Source organism: Arachis hypogaea, chromosome 2 (assembly GCF_003086295.3).
Source record: "Arachis hypogaea cultivar Tifrunner chromosome 2, arahy.Tifrunner.gnm2.J5K5, whole genome shotgun sequence".
Classification (NCBI taxonomy): domain Eukaryota; kingdom Viridiplantae; phylum Streptophyta; class Magnoliopsida; order Fabales; family Fabaceae; genus Arachis; species Arachis hypogaea.
In genome coordinates, this window is record NC_092037.1 from 54,198,497 (window position 1) to 54,204,218 (window position 5,722).

The window sequence follows — 5,722 nt, forward strand, 5'->3', positions numbered from 1 at the left end:
TAATTAGATGAGCGGGGCTTTTAACTTTTTGTCTCTGAATAGTTTTGGCATCTCACTCTATCCTTTGAAATTCAGAATGGTGGCTTCTTTAGGAACTCAGAGTCCAGATAGTGCTAATGATTCTCTTAGTGAAAGTATGATGATTCTTGAACATAGCTATTTATTGAGTCTTGGCTGTGGCCAAAGCACTCTGTCTTCCAGTATTACCACCGGATACATACATGCCACAGACACTAATGGGTGAACCTTTTCAGATTGTGACTCAGCTTTGCTAAAGTCCCCAATTAGAGGTGTCCAGGGTTCTTAAGCACACTCTTATTTGCCTTGGATCACAACTCTTTATTCTCTATTTTTTTCGTTTTCTTTTTCTTTTTCTTCTTTTTCGATTTTTTCTTTTTTTTTTTTGAAAGTGATTTTTCTTGCTTCAAGAATCATTTAATGATTTTTCAGATCCTCATTAACATGTCTCCTTTTTCATCATTCTTTCAAGAGCCAACATTCATGAACCACAAATTCAAGATATATATGCACTGTTTAATCATACATTCAGAGAACAAAAATATTGCCACCACATCAAAATAATAAACCGCTATAAAATTCAAAATTCATGCAATTCTTTTTCTTTTTCAATTAAGCACATTTTTATTCAAGAAAGGTGATGGATTCATAGGACATTCATAACTTTAAGGCATAGACACTAAGACACTAATGATCACAAGACACAAACATGGACAAACATAAGCATAAAATTCGAAAAACAGAAGAATAAAGAACAAGGAAATCAAAGAACGGGTCCACCTTAGTGATGGCGGCTCTTTCTTGCTCTTGAAGATCCTATGGAGTGCTTGAGCTCCTCAATGTCTCTTCCTTGTCTTTGTTGCTCCTCCCTCATGATTCTTTGATCTTCTCTAATCTCATGAAGGATGATGGAGTGTTCTTGATGCTCCACCCTTAATTGTCCCATGTTGGAACTCAACTCTCCTAGGGAGGTGTTTAGTTGCTCCCAATAGTTTGTGGAGGAAAATTCATCCCTTGAGGAATCTCAGGGATCTCATGATGAGTGGGATCTCTTGTGTACTCCATCCTTTTCTTGGTGATGGGCTTGTCCTCATCAATGGGATGTCTCCCTCTATGTCAACTCCAACTGAATAACAGAGGTGACAGATGAGATGAGGAAAGGCTAACCTGCCAAGGTGGAGGTCTTGTCCGCCACCTTATAGAGTTCTTGGGCTATAACCTCATGAACTTCTATTTCTTCTCCAATCATGATGCTATGGATCATGATGGCCCGGTCTATGGTAACTTCGGACGGTTGCTAGTGGGAATGATTGAGCGTTGTATGAACTCTAACCACCCTCTAGCCACGGGCTTGAGGTCATGCCTTCTCAATTGGACCGGCTTTCCTCTTGAATCTTGCTTCCATTGTGCGCCCTCTTCACATATAACTGTGAGGACTTGGTCCAACCTTTGATCAAAGTTGACCCTTCTAGTGTAAGGATGTTCATCTCCTTGCATCATAGGCAAGTTGAACGCCACCCTCACACTCTCCGGACTAAAATCCAAGTATTTCCCCCGAACCATAGTAAGATAATTCTTTGGATTCGGGTTCACACTTTGGTCATGGTTCTTGGTGATCCATGCATTGGCATAGAACTCTTGAACCATCAAGATTCCGACTTGTTGAATGGGGTTGGTAAGAACTTCCCAACCTCTTCTTTGGATCTCATGTCGGATCTCCGGATATTCACCCTTTTTGAGTGAAAAGGGACCTCGGGGATCACCTTCTTCAAGGCCACAACTTCATAGAAGTGGTCTTGATGCACCCGTGAGATGAATCTATCCATCTCCCATGACTCGGAGGTGGAAGCTTTTGCCTTCCCTTTCCTCTTTCTAGAGGTTTCTCCGGCCTTGGATGCCATAATGGTTATGGAAAAACGGAAAAGCAACGCTTTTACCACACCAAACTTAAAATGTTTGCTCGTCCTCGAGCAAAAGAAGAAGAAGAGAGTAGAAGAAGAAGAAATGAGGAAGAGGGAGATGGTGGTGTGTTCGGCCAAAGAGGGGGAGAAGTGGTGTTTAGGTTGTGTGAAAATGAAGGGTTGAAGAAGGGTATATATAGGAGTGAGGGTGTAAAGGGTTCGGCCATGATGGGTGGATTTGGGAGGGAAAGTGGTTTGAATTTGAAGGGTGAGGTTGGTGGGGGTTATGAAGGATGGATGTGAGTGGTGAAGGGAAAGATGGGATTTGATAGGTGAGGGGTTTTTGGGGAAGAGGTGTTGAGGTGATTGGTGAATGGGGGAAGAAGAGAGAGAGTGATGGTAGGGTTCTGTGGGTCCACAGATCCTGTAGTGTCAAGGAAAAGGCATCCTTGCACCAAATGGCATCAAAATCCACGTTTTGAGCCATTTCTGGCGTTAAACGCCGGGCTGGTGCCCATTCCTGGCGTTAACGCCAGGTTCTTGCCCTTTCCTGGCGTTAACGCCAGTCTGGTGCCCCTTTCTGGCGTTAAACGCCCAGAATGGTGCCAGACTGGGCGTTAAACGCCCAACTGCTAGGCTTACTGGCGTTTGAACGCCAGCAGCATCTTCCTCCAGGGTGTGCTGTTTTTTCTTCCTGTTTTTCATTCTGTTTTTGCTTTTTTCATTGTTTTTGTGACTTCTTATGATCATCAACCTACAAAAAAGATAAAATAGCAAAAGAAAATAATTAATTATAAAACATTGGGTTGCCTCCCAACAAGCGCTTCTTTAATGTCATTAGCTTGACAGAGGACTCTCATGGAGCCTCAGAAATGCTCAGAACCGTGTTGGAACCTCCCAACACCAAACTTAGAGTTTGAATGTGGGGGTTCAACACCAAACTTAGAGTTTGGTTGTGGCCTCCCAACACCAAAGTTAGAGTTTGACTGTGGGGGCTCTGTTTGGCTCTGTTTTGAGAGAAGCTCTTCATGCTTCCTCTCCATGGTGACAGAGGGATATCCTTGGGCCTTAAACATCAAGGATTCTTCATTCACTTGAATGATCAACTCTCCTCTATCAACATCAATCACAGCCTTTGCTGTGGCTAGGAAGGGTCTGCCAAGGATGATGGATTCATCCATGCACTTCCCAGTCTCTAGGACTATGAAATCAGTAGGGATATAATGGTCTTCAACCTTGACCAGAACATTCTCCACAAGTCCATAAGCTTGTTTTCTTGAGTTGTCTGCCATCTCTAGTGAGATTTTTGCAGCTTGCACCTCAAAGATCCCTAATTTCTCCATTACAGAGAGGGGCATGAGGTTCACACTTGACCCTAAGTCACACAAGGCCTTCTTGAAGGTCATGGTGCCTATGGTACAAGGTATAGAAAACTTCCCAGGGTCCTGCCTCTTTTGAGGCAAATGCTGCCTAGACAAGTTATCCAGTTCTTTGGTGAGCAAAGGGGGTTCATCCTCCCAAGTCTCATTTCCAAATAACTTGTCATTTAGCTTCATGATTGCTCCAAGGTATTTAGCAACTTGCTCCTCAGTGACATACTCATCCTCTTCAGAGGAAGAATACTCATCAGAGCTCATGAATGGCAGAAGTAAGTCCAATGGAATCTCTATGGTCTCATCTTGAGCCTCAGATTCCCATGGTTCCTCATTGAGGAACTCATTGGAGGTCAGTGGGCGTCCAGTGAGGCCTTCCTCAATGGCGTTCACTGCCTCTCCTTCCTCCCAGAATTCGGCCATATTGATGGCCTTGCACTCTCCTTTTGGATTTTCTTCAGTATTGTTTGGGAGAGTGCTTGGAGGAAGTTCAGTAATTTCTTGCTCAGCTGACCCATTTGTCCTTCCAAATTCCTAATGGAAGATCTAGTTTCAGTCATGAAACTTTTAGTGGTTTTGATTAGATCAGAGACCATGGTTGCCAAGTCAGAATTATTCTGCTTAGAACTCTCTGTCTGTTGCTGAGAAGATGATGGAAAAGGCTTGCTATTGCTAAACCTATTTCTTCCACCATTATTGTTATTGAAACCTTGTTGAGGTCTCTGTTGATCCTTCCATGAAAGATTTGGATGATTCCTCCATGAAGGATTGTAGGTGTTTCCATAGGATTCTCCCATGTAATTCACCTCTTCCATTGAAGGGTTCTCAGGATCATAAGCTTCTTCCTCAGATGAAGCTTCCTTATTACTGCTTGGTGCATTTTGCATTCCAGACAGACTTTGAGAAATCATATTGACTTGTTGGGTCAATATTTTGTTCTGAGCCAATATGGCATTCAGAGTGTCAATCTCAAGAACTCCTTTCTTCTGACTAGTCCCATTGTTCACAGGATTTCTTTCAGAAGTGTACATGAATTGGTTATTTGCAACCATTTCAATCAGTTCTTGAGCTTCAGTAGGCGTCTTCTTCAGATGAAGAGATCCTCTAGAAGAGCTATCCAAAGACATCTTGGATAGTTCAGAGAGACCATCATAGAAAATACCTATGATGCTCCATTCAGAAAGCATATCAGAGGGACACTTTCTGATCAATTGTTTGTATCTTTCCCAAGCTTCATAGAGGGATTCTCCTTCCTTCTGTCTGAAGGTTTGGACTTCCACTCTAAGCTTACTCAATTTTTGAGGTGGAAAGAACTTTGCCAAGAAGGCATTGACTAGCTTTTCCCAAGAGTCCAGGCTTTCTTTAAGTTGAGAATCCAACCATGTTCTAGCTCTGTCTCTTACAGCAAAAGGGAATAGCATCAGTCTGTAGACCTCAGGGTCAACCCCATTAGTCTTGACTGTGTCACAGATTTGCAAGAACTCAGCTAAAAACTGATGAGGATCTTCCAAAGGAAGTCCATGGAACTTGCAATTCTGTTGCATTAGAGAAACTAATTGAGGCTTAAGCTCAAAGTTGTTTGCTCCAATGGCAGGGATAGAGATGCTTCTCCCATAGAAGTCGGGAGTAGGTGCAGTAAAGTCACCCAGCACCTTCCTTGCATTGTTGGCATTGTTGTTGTTTTCGGCTGCCATTTGTTCCTCTTCCTTGAAGAGTTCGTTCAAGTGCTCTAAAGAGAGTTGTGCCTTGGCTTCTCTTAGCTTTCTCTTTAAGGTCCTTTCAGGTTCAGGATCAGCCTCAACAATAATGCCTTTGTCTTTGCTCCTGCTCATAAGAAAGAGAAGAGAACAAGAAAATATGGAATCCTCTATGTCACAGTATAGAGATTCCTTGAGGTGTCAGAGGAAGAAAAATGGAAGACAGAGGTAGAAAATTCGAACTTATCAAAGAAGATGGAGTTCGAATTTTGCATTAAGGAATAATGTTAGTCCATAAATAGAAGGATGTGAGAAGGAGGGAAGTAATTTTCGAAAATTAAGTGAAAAATTTGAAAACATTTTTGAAAAACATTACTTAATTTTCGAAAATGAAAATGGAAAAGAAATCAAGTGATTTTTGAAAAAGATTTTGAAATTAGAAATCAAAAGGATTTGATTGAAAACTATTTTGAAAAAGATGTGGTTAAGAAGATATGATTGATTTTAAAAAATGTGATTGAGAAGATATGATTTGAAAAACATTTTAAAAAGATTTGATTTGAAAATAATTTGAAAAGATATGATTTTAAAAATTAATGACTTGCCTAACAAGAAAAGATATGATTCAAACATAAAACCTTCCTCAACAGAAAAGGCAAAAAATGTTCAATCAAATCATTAATTGTTAGTAAGTATCTTTGAAAAAGGAAAGAAATTGATTTTGAAAACATTT

The 5,722-nt window shown here is 41.1% G+C and overlaps 1 non-coding gene across 1 annotated transcript; it reads left to right on the plus strand.

Moving 5' to 3' along the window:
- The first annotated feature begins 4,473 nt into the window (after window positions 1-4,473).
- On the plus strand, window positions 4,474-4,581 carry LOC112763783 (small nucleolar RNA R71). The gene has a single exon (XR_003182936.1). It is a non-coding gene; the product is annotated as a small nucleolar RNA R71 (small nucleolar RNA).
- The last annotated feature ends 1,141 nt before the right edge of the window (window positions 4,582-5,722 follow it).